This window comes from Haemaphysalis longicornis, unplaced genomic scaffold, assembly GCF_048455015.1.
Source record: "Haemaphysalis longicornis isolate Haplotype H1 unplaced genomic scaffold, Haemaphysalis longicornis Haplotype H1 scaffold_3, whole genome shotgun sequence".
NCBI classification, from domain to species: domain Eukaryota; kingdom Metazoa; phylum Arthropoda; class Arachnida; order Ixodida; family Ixodidae; genus Haemaphysalis; species Haemaphysalis longicornis.
The window spans coordinates 110,552,058-110,568,667 of NW_027526335.1; positions in this window are offsets into that span (position 1 = coordinate 110,552,058).

Sequence of the window (16,610 nt, forward strand, 5' to 3'; positions counted from 1 at the left end):
GTGGTTCACAAAAGAAATTAAAACTCCAATAAATAAATAAAAGAAAATGCATATAAAAGAAGTACCATACCCTGAAGAAAAACGTATTCACGCTTGCCTAGAGCAGGTGAATATTGCAATAAAGCTTAATATCGAAACTTCTAAAAAATAGTTTTTCCTCAATCTTGTTTCAAAAATAAAAGATAATCCCAAAGAGTTTTGAAAATTTGTTAAATATAATCGTAAATATAATGCTGGCATTTTATTGCTAACATACGACGACGTTTCCGTTGATGCTGGCAAGGCGAACTGTTTAAACCGGTACTTTGAGTCTGTTTTTTAAAGGCTTTTCCCCGGGATAGGCCTGACTAATCATGTCCTAATTATAATAGTTTTCCTGATAATATAGTAGACAGCTTAGAGCCCCTCAAACTTCTGCAGAACCTGAAAATTAACGCTGCTCCGGCCCCGACGGTATTCCAAATATTGTACTTTAATCTTGTGGCCTAGTACTGACTATGTATCTTTTGTTTTTATACATTTTATCCCTAACGTATTCTATTCTTCCACAAGACTGTAAAATTTGTAACATTGTCTTATTGCACAAAACTCGCCCACGTAACTCCGTATAAAACTATAGACCAATTTCGTTGACAAGCGTATGCTGCATAATTTTAGAGCACAAACTGTATTCGAGCATTTTTGGTCACCTTCAAAATAATAGATTTTTTGTAGATTCTCAGCACGACTTTAGGTCAGGGCATTATTGCTCCGCTCAGCTGATAGGATTTTCCCATGACGTGCTGCAATCATACGACCGTGGCCGTGAAACCGACTGACTTTCAAAAAGCGTTCGATAAGGTTTCTCATGCACTCCTTATGCACAAACTCTCTTTTCTGGGATTACCCGAAAATATTTTTCAATGGCTCCGGTGGTACCTCAATGAATGCTACCAAGTTGTTGTCAAAGGAACCGAATCGGAAATAAAGTCTGTATCTTCTGGTGTGCCACAGGGGTGTTGGCACTGGAGATCCCACTGCAGTCACCGAAGTTGTGACTCGCATCCCAGCTTGTTACCGATCTTGGGAATCAGCCATCCCGACGCTGCCACCACTGTTGCGACTGGGCCTTCTCACCGCAGCCACCACTGTTGCGACTGGTCATCCGAGCACAGTAGCGACGTTGCCTTGCTCCGTCCGCTATCAACGCGGCACAGAGCAAAGCGATGAAGTTCTGGTGCCGATGAAAAGTTGAAGCAAATTTATATACAGTATTTACAAGGGTAAGCAAGCGTTACATTGCTCGCCCCAAAGCGAGAGCACCTCTCCACTCGGTGCCTCCGACAAGTGCCGCCGAAGAATGCCGCCGGAGGAGGCCTCCGGGCGGATACCTCCGGAAATCTGTTGAGGCACCGAGAAGTTTGAATTGCTACAATCACGACTCTAGCTGGACAAAGTTTGAATTCCGACGAATGGAAACGAAGCGGTTGCGTCAGCCGAGCCGCCACGATGGGGAAAGGGAGGGCAACGCTCACGCCGTCTCGGCGAACCCGCCTCCAGGCGTGTGGCGGCATCTCGGTTGCCGGTCGTTCACCCGATGCAGGATTCGGCCGAGCCGCCGCGACGCAAAAGGAGAGGTGACTCTGCGGCGGTGCAAGTCTAGGCCCGTCGGTCGCGGGCGGTTTGGTCTGGTTTGAACGAGGCGTGAATCGGCCCCGCTATCGGCGCGTCACCCCGTACAACGAATTTGGGGTGGGCGCTCGGGCACAACAGGGGTCCATGCTTGGGCCATTGCTATTTCTGATATTTATTAATGATATAGGGCAGGGCATTCAGTCAAAAATAGGCCTTACGCAGATGATTTTGTTTTATACAGAGAAAATAATTACCATTGGGATAAAATAACACTACCCTCAGATCTCGACAAAATTCATTTCAGTGTACACCCTTGAACATGGTGGATGCCCTTGAACATCAGCAAATGCCAACATATTCGATTTTCTGGGAAACACATGCCTTTCCCTGCGGAATACAGTTTGAATGATATGCTCATTCCGCAAAAAACTAAGTTAATTATTTAAGAGTAATCTTTTCAGCTGACTTCATCTGGAATAGTCACATTGAAGCAGTGTCTTTCAAAGCATCATCAACTCTTAACTTCATTCCTTGCAATTTTGGACACGCACGTCAGGAAGTAAAGGAATGGCTATACTTGTTCAACATTCGGCCTATCCTCGAGCACGCATGTGTTGTGTGGGATACCCCCCCCCCCACCCCTCAAAATCTTATCGGCCACCTAGAATCCATTCATAATCGTGCTGCTCGATTTCTAGCTCATAGGTACCAGTTTCCTACTAGCATTACTCAAATAAAGAACTCTCTTGGCTGGCCTAACCTTTCTTTGCGACGGACACGTTTTTGCATTTGTTTCCTTCGTGATGTATACCTTGAACGGACTGCAGTTACCGGGAATCTATAATTACAACCATCAACCTACTTATCTACTCGGCGAGAGCATCAATTTAAGATAAGAGAAATAGTTGCGCGTACCTCAATTTTTATGAATTCTTTCTTTCCCCGTTCCATCAAGCATTGGAATCGCCTTCCGCAACACGTCATTGGAATGATAAGCAATGATAGATTTTTTTGAATTATTAAACCAGGATTTAATATTTGAGTAGTATTGCGTTTGTGTCTTTTCCCTTCTTGAAATAGCACGTGGACGCGGGTCTGATTCATGGCTGCGGCGGCCGCTTTTCTGATGGAGGCGAAAAGCAAAAACACCCGTGTGCACGAGATTTCGGCTTGCGTTAAAGATCCCTAGGTGGTCAAAATTAATCCGGAGCCCTCCACTATGGCGCGCCTCATCGCCTGCGTTGCGTCGGCACGTTAAACCATACAATCCCTTTTTGCAATATTTTAAAAGATCTGTCTTGTGTATGCCCAGTTTTAAATCCTGTTTTGTGGCTTGTTTCATGCCCTGTTTCATGCCTTGCAAGCAGGCCTTACCACATATGGTGCAATTGTTAACGGCGGTGCTTATACTTATTTGTTTTCATATTGTTTCCTTGTATATTCTAATTCCTTCTTCGTATTTTTTTTCTCTGACTGCATCATTTGAACTTGATATCCGTGATTATTTATGCCTTGTAATAACTCCTCGACTGCAATTCCCTCGGGTGAATGGGGGTACTGAAAGGAATAAAATAAATAAATCCTTGGTGCCGGTGTAAAACTTTTGTAAGATATAGGGTTGAGAGAGAAAAAAACTCCTCAGGCGCTGCTCTTTGCGAAGGACGAGCGACGAAGCTGGAGTCATCCACGGAGTGCAGAAGAAAAAACAGGTATGTTTGTAACTCATACAGCATACTCCGTAGTTAACTAATTTTGGCAATCCTTGTACTTTTAAAGCGCAGATTTTTAGGCGTTACTTATGCTTACGCTGCCCCAAACGCACTGTAAGAAAGCGTACTTTCTCTGACGAAGATGATGATCGTGGGTGAAGTGAAAGGTGGTTAATTTGAAACCCGAGGTATTTTCCCGTCGAAAGCCAATGTCGTCAAAATCGACAGTCAAAGCCCAAAATCCAAATCATTACGCACAACACGTATTGAAGTAAAACCAACTTACACACTGTGAACCTACAAAGGCACACCAAGCTCCCGAGGAAAAAAAAAACGAAGGAAGGCCACACTAACGCGTAAGACTTGAAGGTAGCAAACCTCTACGCAACCTTAACGACCATCACGACGGTTTAAGTCCACGATTGCAGACGATTTGCCTCCTCTGCGCTGCCGCAACGGCCATTACTCCATCATTCTTGCTATAAGGGTGAGCTTCTCTCATATTTTTTGAAGTGATAATCATTCATCATAACATTGGAGGGGCGTACGATATGACGTGTCGTTCTCATCCCGAGCAAGTGTTGCGACGATGACGGCGAACGCTGGAGTTTTATTTTTTGCCGATCTTGGCCAATCTCTTTAGGTGCGTACGTTTGGCTTGACAAACGTGCGCCGGTGACGCTGGGCGGTCGCCGCGGGGCAAGCACACATGAGCTCTCTGCATTTTCTTGGTTTTGTTAACTGGCAGGCGGTCACCGCAGTCCTTCCAAATCTCCCTCAGTGGGTATGCTTGGCTTGAAAAACGTTCGCAGGGGACACTGGGTGGTCGTCGCAAGGCCCGCGCGCACGTGCGCGCGCTCGGCAATTTTTTGGTATTTTTAATTGCGGAAACCAGAAATTACGATTTGCTAAACAGCTTCGCTGTTAAAAACATAACGCTTCCCGTCGTCGGAATGGAACCTGTGCCCGCCGCGTAATGCAGCCGACATCTGTCCGATTGAGCCCTTCCGACGCGGCCGAACCAGTTTGAACTTTGGACATTGGATTTGACTCAGGTTGCATAGCAGAAAGCTTCGCGTCTTGACCATCTTTCTTTTTAAGAGCGGGACTGACTTTGTTAAAGGAAAGTACTGGGCTCCCTTGCAAGACCACTTTGTGACGACAGACGGGAATGCCACAATACGTCCCGTTTCACTGTGAACTAGGTAAGTATGAAAAGTACGTGAAAATACGCGTAATTCTGAAGTCGCTTAGGGGCTACTTGTCCTAAAATATGTTTCGGCATTGATTTTATAATATAAGCACGGTTTCGTGTATCCATATTTACACTGTATGCGGCCATGTATTGCCAGCGGAATGGAATTCTATTACGTTTAACACTGCACTGTGAACTAATAATAACAAGTAAATAAGAGACCCCTAATGACTGTCTTGGCTTGTGGCAAATTTTAGTAGCATCATTTTGTAAAGATACCTGTTTTAAATTTACAGTTACACCGCATTCGCAAGAACCTCAGGACAATTTTTTTGCCTTTTAACGCTATGCATAGACATGGACGTCGACCAACTCCGGAGGTATAGCTATAAGCTGGTTCGCTTTAAGAAACTCTATAGGTTAGACAGCCCAAGTGTGAGCCATTGAGCCGCAGTGCCTCCGTTAGTGCGCGACTGGTGGGCATCCCCCGCAGGGACTGTCATTAACCTGAAATCAGCGGATTGCTAGTTTTTGCGTCGACTTGGCGCGCATGCTGCTGGCCGATACAGGATCATCACCGTGGTCACAATTTAAACCACTAGAACATGCGCAGTGACATTAAGAGGAAAACCAGCCTTCTGGGGATGGTTGGCCAAAGCCTAATGGAACAAAAGAGATTTCGCGACGCTCAGGTAGGAAGTGAACCATAATTAACCAGAGAGCAAAAAAAAAAAACATCCCCCTCGCGAGGGGCACGGTAAAATGCCGAGCATATTCGGGGGGCGCACGTACCCGATTTTATCTGGTTCGAAAGAAATTAACAGCGAGAGCGAACGCCGAGAACCGCCCCATCACGGCACGACTGCGCCATGACCACGTCACGACTACGTCACCATCACGCCACAACTGTTGTTGCTCCCGCGCCAAACTACGACGCATGCGCGCCCCACCTGTTGCTGAACGCGGTCCGAGCACGCAGAGAACGCGCGAGGAGCAGCGGAGAGCAGGCGAGGAGGAGTGGGGGAGAGGGCGCACCTGGAACGGCTGTTGCGGACGCCGGGGCACGCCAACGCCGACAACGCCGGGTGACATCGTGAGTTAAATAAATGCTCTGCATTAAAAAAAAAAAAACTAGCGCGAAACCAGTGACAGCCCACGCAGTACAAGCAATACAAGCAATTCTTTGAAGCGGGAAGAATCTTGTGGCGCTGCTTCGGTTTCCTTCGGTGGTTCGGACTTGTACGGCCACTTCTCGGCGGTGTGCGGAAGTAAGGGCGAACGTTCTTGTGTCCGGCAGCGGGTGGCGCCACGTCCATAACATGCTCATGACAGAAAATGGTCGCCACGGATGGTCGCGTATGCTGCGGCTTCATAGAGGAAAGAAAAGCTAGCTTCTAACTGAAACTTTGTCCAGATTGGCCGCCACCTGTGCCACCGGAACGTTATGTAGCAACACACAAAAATAACTGCCACTAATTAACCCAATATGAGTCAAGAAATTCACTACATTAACCTTAAACAAACATTGCATCGGAGAGCACCTTTCTTGTTAGTTTCAAGCAGTAAGCACGCATGGCTTGGTGGAGCAGCCAGAGCAAAGAATACGGCCTTTTTTACATTTGCAGAGTCACAGAGGAAAAACACATCTCAGCGGAGTAATCCAAATGAAATACTTCCAAGAATAACCAAGGGCTTTATATGGAGCTATAAGGCTGTTTTAACTATACCGAGGCTAGGCATTCAAAAACCACCCCTTGGTCAAAAAGTTACAATCAAACCATCTTAGCTGTAGGTCGAAATGACAGGTTTAAGGCGGGAGGAACAGAATAACTTAAAATCTCGGAAGATTAGAGCTCAAATGAGCAACAATCGATTCGATATTGTTTTGTAAAGGCCTTATCTGATTTTTTTTTTTCAAACCATAGCCCAGCCTTGAGTTTCTCTTCCAACTCGTCTTTGGCGGTTTTCAAGCATTGCATTTATTTCGGCAAAAGTACCAAACCTAGACCCGCAATGAAAGCCTCTAACAAACTCCGAGAGAAATTTGAAGACACATTTTGTACAGGTTCTCTTAAACAAACTTCGCAAAATTGATTGCGGTAGTTGCGCTTCCAGTGCTGGTTTTCCTCATATATTCCAAGGAAATAAATTAAAATGAGTGTGATTCCTAGAAACTGGATTATGCTATGTAAGTATTTGTTTAGCGTGCTTCTGATTTCGTTTTTGGTTTCTTACACGAGAACGTCGCATTATTCGCGTGCATACATGCTTTTTACCTGTTGTAATATGCGGGTGGTTGGATGGAAATGGAAAGCCTGAAGCTTCGAAATCAACGAATAATTTGTTTATGAACAGAACCTGGTTCGGAGAGTCAGCGAGTAAAAATTCAAAATGACCGCATGTCATATAGGGTGTTACAAAGTTTACGCAATAACGTGTTGCAAAATACGCGGACATCACGGCAATTCACAGCTTCTTTTTTCATGTAGTGCAAAGGATGAGATGAACGCCTTGGTTTCTCATGGTCTTAAGCGCAGCTGGGGATGACCTTGTGGACGTCGACCACGGAGACGTAAACATAGATATTTCTGCGAGCTTCCAAGATTTATGTGCGGTGCCCTAAACTGATGCTCGCGGTAATCACATAAACTGGACAGGTTCTTAGTGCTCTCAAAGCGTTATATTGGTTGCTGAAATAGGTGCAGTCACTTACAAAAGGCATGTTTCAAGCAGTAGGCTACAACTGTCGGGACTCCGAGCATACGTTTTATAACGTGTGCAAAAGCGGCGGAACAGCTATTATAAAATTCTTGGATCAAATTTTTCCACTTGCAGGAAATAGTGCATTATAACCGCTGTAAAAGCAGCGCAGAAGACGTGTTGCAGCAAACAACTACTTTAGTCCCGACTACCGAAAGGCTGTGACTGCCAGGAAGCTTTCATATCCGTAGGGCTAAAATGGCCGGACAAGGATGTCGTGGTATATAAGTTATGTACGCATGTCGCGCGTGCTCCTGCACGTTGTTCTGTCTGGTACCTCATTAGAGAGTTATAGCGGAGAGGAGAATCGGTCCCGGTACGATGCCCCGTACATCTGCGCATGCGCACGACCAGTTTTGCCGACACTGCGCACGCGCAGCGGTGCCAGTCACCTACCGGGTACCGTTTCGGGACCGGTTCACCGCTCTGCTATAACTCTCTATTATTATGCTCACCCGTATACCTTCAATGCGGTTATATCAAGCTTTAACGCGAAAGTTGGCAGGTGAGAATGAAAACGATTCTGGAATCGACAAATTGCACGTGAGGCGCTATTATCCGCGAAGGTATTAATTACTATATAAAGAATATGGCTTTCAAAATGAGCACTAAGCGTAACTGGATCCTGAACGGCCGAAGATAAGAACCATAATCAACAAGTGATGGGAAGCAGCTTGAACACACAAGACAAAGGACAAAAACTACGGGACGCAACGTTGCGTCCTGAATTTTTAAGTGCAATGCACTTCTTAAGCGACCCTGAACCTGCGTCCACCGGCGATGTCCGCGCACGTGGAGATGGGCGCGCGCAGCCTGGCCGCTGACATGGCACATACCCACGTGGGGGATTGGCCAGGAATCTCCTCGTCTTCCTTGGCAACGGGGGGAGATGGGCGCGCGCTGCCTGGCCGCTGACATGGCACATACCCACGTGGGGGATTGGCCAGGAATCTCCTCGTCTTCCTTGGCAACGGGGGGAGATGGGCGCGCGCTGCCTGGCCGCTGACATGGCACATACCCACGTGGGGGATTGGCCAAGAATCGGACGTGAGAAGGGCTAATGCACCTGCTTAAAGGAGTACTGACACGAAATTTCAAAGCTGAGATCCGCTCTAGCAATCAAGTACAACGACAACACAAATAGGTGTCTGTGAATAAATGCATCTTTCTTTCTTTGTAGTTGTGTGTGTGTGTGTGTGTGTGTGTGTGTGTGTGTGATCTCTCTTTCGCGAACATTACCGAACCGCGCAAATTCAACTCGTGCATTCGCACTTTCACATTCTTCCCCTCGAGGAAATGCGGGGAATTTTTTCACTGGACAGAGACGTGTCCTGTATTTCTTGTATTTTATGGTCGTCTAAGCTGAAGGGGTTTCTCATGTGAATACTTACCAACTCGCAGAGATCTGATCCGTCAACCAAAATCAACTGTCGCAACCTCTATTCTTTTTTTTTTGGGGGGGGGGGGCGAGGGGGCGAGATAATCATAATTACATATCGAAAAAATGGCGTTGTGATGGCCCACTTATAATTTAGCCGACAGGTCTTGCTTTGCGTCCTTTTTGCGTGGATAAATTAGCTTCATTTTCAATGTAACTGAATGCGCCATTATGGATTTTGTTTTTATTGGGGTAATCAGACTGTGCAAGCAGTCTGAGCCATTATTTTTTATTCGACTCGCTAGTTTATGCTAGCTTCATTTACATAATAGCCGCGACCGTTTGTTCAGGAGATAAAAAGAAATATTACAGATTGTTTATTACATACGAACGGTACTGCAGTTTCTGATGGCAGCATGTACCATGCTGTGGAAAGAGCGGTGTGTTGCGCTGCATTGAAGTTACACGAGAAGTAACCACTAAATAATAGACACGCGACTGAATAACGAGGCAAGTTTAATTGCGTAGAATTCTCTGCCTGTATTTCATACCCTTACTGCTGTGCGCGCGACTGCATTGTTTCAACCTTTTTATATCAGTTCTCGCGTTTACTAACAAGAGGTCCCAGTACAGTGTATACTTTGGGACTCTTTCTGTATATTGTGTTGTATGGCATTCAGCAGGAGCCAATACACCTCGTTTTAATTCAGTGGCCCCATAGCCAGGACCATGTAACGCCGTGCATTTCTCCAACAATACATTTCACAAAAGTAATACCCTTCATCATAATAATGACGTAAATTGAGATAATTTGTAGAACAGAATCACGAAAAACCCAAGAAATAAGGAAAAAATAAATTTCCACACATGCGATCTGACAAAACCGAAGAGTAAACCAGAAAGTCCGAAAAAGAACGTTCAAAAAACGAATAAAAATAGCGAAAAAAAGCGAACCGTGTATAGCCCTGCATTTCCACAAAAATGCAGATTTGGCACCTCTAATCGTTACAACAGCGTAAATGGCGATTACTGGTCGGAGAGAATGAAGAAAAAATGAAGAAATAAAAAAAAAGCAGAAAAAGCATTTTCACAAGAATGACCCACAAAATTAAAAAAATACGCATCTTATACAGCACATTACACCAAGACCCGCAGAATAAACGAAAAGTACGCAAGAAATAAGTTGAAAATATCAATAAAAATAGTGTAAACCGACGAACTAGAGTAAAAACCAAACTAGCGAAGCATCGCTATAATAGTGTAAATTTACATCATTGACGAAAAGATTCAAAGTAAAAGTTAAAAAGACTAAGATAACACAATCCCTTTAGGAAACAATAACCATATTGGGTTGTAAAGAACTCACACTCTAGAAAAGCGGCGTAAGGATGCTACTTATTAGTAGACAATTCTCTGAATTTCTGCAGTTTTTTTTTACTGTAATATAAACTAAATTACAGAGCGTTGGAAACTGAGTTTTACCTCTGGCGCCTACCTGTTGGCGCGATATTTTTTTCAAGTAAATTCGCTTAAGAAGGGAGTGTGTTGTAGGGAAATGCAGTGATGACAGAAGGAAGTGCGTTCTACTTCCTCAAAGGCCGATTTCAGTTTTAAATAATGCCATCCAGGGTTTTCCGTTTGAGGCTAATATCTAATGGCTAATGGCTAATGACGCTAAGGCCTCTGTCAATCTGTACCCACAACTTTTCGCCCCAGCCCCTTTTTCCTAAAGGAAAATAATGAAGGGAATCGGACGTAAATGAAATATAAATGACCCTCTCGCAAAACTAAATATAAGAGTGGAAAAGGATAAGCCATGAGCTGCCTAACCTTCCAGCCTCTATCTGTTTCCTTCCTAAATAGTGTGTGAACTGATCAACCCAAAGCCGTGTGACTTCATAGGCACATGCGAAGAAATTCCTGTAGAAGGACGTATTGCATAAATCACCAAACTAAAAATGGTCACCCCACCAGGCTTGCGTAGAATACAATACCAGTGCGCGTCACGGCCGTAAAAGGCAGGCTCAGTAAGATGGGATTGCTATAATGGCACCCATTCGTGCAACCCTGCCTAAACTATAGGTCACAAGGCATGTTGTGTGACACCGCGAAATTCGCTCTTTCACTTAAACTGTACTGCATCTCGTATTCGGACCCGCCGCGGTGGTTCAGTGGCTAAGGCGTTGCGCCGCTGAGCACAAGGTCGCGGCTTCGATTCCCGGCCGCGGCGGCCGCTTTTGTGATGGAGGCGAAAAGCAAAAACGCCCGTGTGTTCGAGATTTCGGCGCACGTTAAAGATCCCCAGGTGGTCAAAATTATTCCGGAGCCCTCCACTACGGCGCGCCTCATCGCCTGCGTTGCGTCGGCGTGTTAAACCCTACAATCAATCAAGCTTGGATTCGAAAACCAATGGTGCATCAATAAATAGTCTTGAGTAACAAAAGCTGGATGTGGGCGAGTTGGTACATACTGCTAAAAAATTAATCGGCGCAAAAACAGGGACGACGAAGAAACATGTAACACACAACACGGTGCCGAACTTCGGCACCGTGTTGTGTGTTGCGTGTTTCTTCTTCGTTCCTCTTCTTGGGCCGATTAATTTTTTAGCAATAGTCTTGATTAAGCAACCTATGACAGAAATGTGGGAAGCGCTAAGAGAATACCGGCTAGACCTATTAACAGTTTTTGTGCCTACATATACATCTCTTAATGGCACACTAGTTTTGGAAACCACCAGAAAAGCTTTCATAATTTTAGGATTACTTTTACACATAGGTCGAGTACGGTGGGTATGGCGTATCAGATTGAATTAGACGGGCCGTCGAAGTTGGTTAGCAGCAGTAAAATAACGACATACGTGCGTACGGCAGAAACACTGGAAATTTGAGGAAGCTTAAGAGCTACTAATAAGAAGCTAGCTATAGGCTTAGACAGAATGTACGCACTCAGGGACGAGCAGGGTAATATTACACACAGCATAGACCAGTTAACCAAAGTAGCAGAACAATTTTACACTACGCTATATGCCGGCGACGTTAGACCAAGGAATACTACTAAGCGTAGAAGCTCAGCTCGCGAAGTCCCACTAATAACCAAAGACGAAGTTGAAAGGGATTCAAGCCCATGAAAAGAACAAAAGCTGCAGGTGACGACCGCACAACCATCGATATTTCAAAGAAGGAAGGAGATATTGTACTGGAAAAGATTGCTGCACTATTGTTCGAATGCTTACGGACTCTAAAAGTGTCCATAGGTTGGAAAAACGCCAACGTAACCCTGGTTCACAAGAAGGGGAGCCCCAAAGAGCTTAACGGCGGAATGCGGACAAAATAAATTCTTGTTTTATTCGAAAGGTTTAGGGTTTTATAAGGCGCTAAGCGCTTGTACGGCAGCAAACGATGCTTTATTGACTGTGAAATTAAATATTTAACGCCAACATTTCAATTCTCCCGTTAAACCATGTGTTTTATAGACGTTGACAATGATGTCTTAAGAGCACGGGCTTCTAACTAAATATAGCCTGCTCACCAGTACTGCTCCCGTCTCACAGGCGACCGTTTGATTATCTTGTTTATCGCCAAGTTTCATAGATGGCGCTGTAGTACTGCTGATGTGCGAGTGTTCGCACGTTGCACCTATTATCTTTATTACGGTTCATACTAATCTTATCCTAAAGCTTAGGCTACGACTCGACAAAGATGGTCATGTCAGCGACAGTGTCGCTTGTGTCAGCTGGTCAGTGTTGTTTCAGACAAGTAGAGCGCGTCCGACGGCTCCGTTAGCCGTCAGCCGGCTAAGTGGCGCTGTAAAACTGCTTCGGTGTTTACGTGTTTGTTCGCAACTTTCATTGTGGACCCCACAGTTCTTACTGCTATTGAAAGAATGTGCCGTATATTTCAGCGCAAATATTTCGTTCGGCAAGCCTATAATCCCTGCCTATTTCACGTTTGCTTCTGCCGGCCTCCGCCACTCGCCAGCAGGCCGTATGACATCATAGGTTCTGTTGCGGGAAATGAGCGAGTGGGTCGCATGGCTATTCCCTTTTTGACTAATTTTGTAGCTTATTTGAGCGAAGTGTACATTAGAAGTGGTGTCAGTATGAGTATAATTAGGCAATCTTTCGAATGAACTAAACTTGTGTTTTGTCTGCACGGCCCCTTTACGAACTACAGACCCATCAGCCTAGTCTCAATTTTATACAAGCTGTTTACCAAAGGTATAGTTAACCGAATTATAATGCAGTTTTGATTACCATCAGCTTCGATTACCATCAACCCAGAGACAAGGCTGGGTTTAGGAGACGATACTCAAGGGATCACATCCACGTCGTCAATCAAGTGGTAGAAAAATCTGCAGAGTATAGTAAACCTCTTTACGTGACATATACAGACTACGAAAAAGCGTTTGGATCAGTGAGCACCGCATCAGTACTGGAAGCATTGAAAAACCAGAGGATAGAGAAGACCTACGTAAGACTCCTAGCCGACGTATGTAAAGAATGTACGGGTAGGATACTCTTTCACAAGCCGAGCGCAAATTCTTTATATTTAAGGGCGCACGACAAGGTGACGCCATCTCGCCCAAACTGTTCACAGCATGTGCGGAGGAGGCATTCAGGAAGGTTGACTGGGACAACATGGAATTACGGAGAAACGGAGAATACTTGAGCTATTTAAGGTATGCAGATGACTTATTCTTGGTAAGCGAGTGTTCAGAACACCCGCATAAATGCTCGTGCAAAACATGCAGAAAACAAGGCTGTGCGGATAAAAATCAATATGAATAACTGTAACGCAATGATGAATAAACATGCCGAAGCGCGATGGGAGAGGCCTTCGTTCTGCGGTGTACCCAGTGTGCCGTTAATGATGGGGATGACGGTGATCGGTAATAAATGAAAGCCAAAAAGAAAGTATTCACAGAATAAATCTCCTACGCGGGAGCTCACGGCACGTTACCATGGACGGGTGTAGTCTGACGTGTTTTGTTACCTCATACTGAAACCGCAAGCAATTGAACGGCACAAAAAATTTGAACTGTGTCTTACACCAAGCTCATCTCTTCACTGGACAGCACGATTTGCGAATTAGAACTGCCCGGGGATTCGCCCGCTCACCTGTAAAATAATTTCTTTCAGCATCCTGTCAGCACTACTAGTACTCAGTGTATAGGGTCTGAAGTGACCCATTTGAGCACATCTGTCGCAAATTTAATATTCATTGTCAGACAATATAAAACTTGGTGGTAGTCAATTATTGTATCTAAAGAGTCAACAAGAGGTCAAACGTCAAATAAGACATCGGCTCTGAATAAGGCTGTATTTAAGGAAAAGGAATTATTAACAGCTTACTGTTTCCTCACGCACTCGAAAGAATACCCACTGGCGATTGTTAGATGTTCTCCCTCCATCATAATTGCAGATTGCGTATTTTTCAGGATATATGGGCAACCTTGGGGTGCATGCATAATTTTTTGACACCAGACCAACACCAGAGGTGAAACACCATTTCGTTCGCACGGTTTTCAAGGGGTTTCACGGTTTTCATCGCTATTTATGTTACGACGGTACGGCACCGTCGTAACATAAATAGCGATGTGAGAGTTAATATGCATGCACATTAAATGCTCCTGTGAAGGCACATTTCGCTTTCGTGTTTTACCAATTCCTATGTAAGAGGCATCAACCAGATTTTTATGTTTTAACGGCGAAAATGCATATGTAAAGGATCCACCACATTATCTCTCGCGATAGACCGAGCGTACACCAAAAATTTGTAGCATATGAGAAATTTTAATTAGATAAATCAGAAACTTCGCTTAAGATTTTATTCTGGGTGTTTCTTGTTTTTGATAACCCTAATATATCTCCCGCTTTTTGGTTAGGTAACACAATGTTTGCGCAGGCCCCAGTACTGGTGGTACAGGCGCTTTTACGTGGTGGCGTCAGTTGCAGGCACAGCTGGGAAATGTCCCTGCCGGGCATGCGATCACCAACACGGCATAGAATGAACTGCAGTGCGCAAGTGCGGCGCCTGCCGAAATGACGTCTCACTTCTTTTGTCCCCGCACAGAATTACGCACCAGAGTAGCAGCCCCACCATAATCAAGATTTAGGCGAGTCCTCTCATGTGGCGGCCCGATTGTAGTTTCCGGGAGAAAATCGTGGCCTATTTTAGCGGACGGTTGATTAGCCCGGGGGTGGCGGGCGGCTAATTTCTTGAAAAACGCAGAATGCGCGAGTAATACTATCCCGTCAAATCTTGAGAGCACCTACATTGTCCTTACCGCCCTTATTGCGCAGGCGCAAATTGTTTAAAAGGGCGGCGAAATTTCGCCATCAAATGTGAAGCTCATGCAAACAAGCACGGCCTCCGTTTTTTGAAAAGTTACCGTGGGTTCACGAAGGAACACATAAAAGCCACCCGCTATGACTTCAAGTACAACTTGGTTCCATATTTCATCCGGGGGGGAATATTTGGCTGGAGTTTGTATAACCGTTCTGTCGCATTCATACCACCACCGCCACAAATGGTGCGTTCCAGGAAAGTCTACTTGACTCTATGGACCATTGTTACAACTCAGCGCGTAGTTCTTTGCCGTTACCCTGTGCGCGCGTGATACAAGTTTTCTGCACTGCGGTGAAGTTTTGTGTGGTGGTGAAGCCAGCTCATTCTGCGCGTCAAACACGTTTCGACAAGTTGAAGCGTGGTGGTCGCGCGGGTCCTCGTTGCTCATGATTCAGTTGCCAAATCCCGGAAAAACTGGTTCGAGTGGCGACGTGTTCTGGCCCGTTTCTGCAAACGGCGGTCGTCCGTAGAACTCCTACCTTCCCGCCCTCTCTACGGCCCAACTTGCGTGGGCTTCTGTCACGGGACATGAGGATTGTATTTGTCTGTGTTTGTACATTTTAGTGTCGCGCGCAACATTCTGTGAGCTTGTGAACCACTGACACTATTGCGTATAAATTTCTTGTCCTTCAGCGAGAAGAGTAAGTAGGTGGTGGTGCTTGCAGAAAGGGATTATTCGTCCGAAGTCATGCTCTAGGCACGTCTTTGGGGCTGGTAATGTATCATCGTTGCTCTCTTCTCGCTATGCAGAAAAGAAGTTAGGTTTTGCTATAGGCTCTTCTTCACTCGGATAAGAGGCAGCTCTTCTGCTCGTCGCTCCTTCCCCACGCTCCCACGGCATGGAAGGAGATAGGTTCTGAGACTCCTTCGCCAATTTAGCAGCGCACAAACTCTGGCGTGCTTTGCATGGAGCCCTCCCCTTGAGTCATTTGTGCGTCTACGAAGGTCTCGTCACGGAGAGAAATAAAGTTATTCTCTCTCTCTCACGGAGAGAGCGTCATTGCCCTGAAACCTCTGCACCAAATAACAAAATAGTAACGGAGCGATTACCCAACGTTGGAAAAAGTCTTAAGGCAAACCTATATTATCCTATTTTGCATACGCCCTGCAGAAATCGCAGATGAAAAAAAAGGAAAGCGCCAGATTACAGGTAAAAGAAGAGGAATGCTAAATCGAAGGTTAGTAAGATTAGGTGTGGATTGAGGTCCCTGCGAACTTAGTGCTTCTCGAAGCGAGTCTTTCCAAAATAATGTAAGCTTGTGATCATCATCACAACCTTTCTTACCGTTGCTCGTTCGTTGAGCCTGGGATAATTTTGTGGCGACATTTGTGCACGTTCATATGTGTCAGTGTCCCGTTGTTTTAATGTGCGAATATTGCAATGTAAGTGGTAGAAAAACTGGGGCCGATAAGCAGGTATTCTTTTGTTGGGTAGCGTCTGCTCCTTTTGCTTCAAGTTAAGTTTACCGAAGGGTTTATTTTGAAGATGTATAACTGTGTCTTTTCTGACTCAGTGGCAACGAAACTTTAAATATTTCCAGCTCACAAAATTTTATAAGCGTCGATTGGTTGGCTTGCCAAGTCTTGTAATTAAAAAAAAGCGCAAA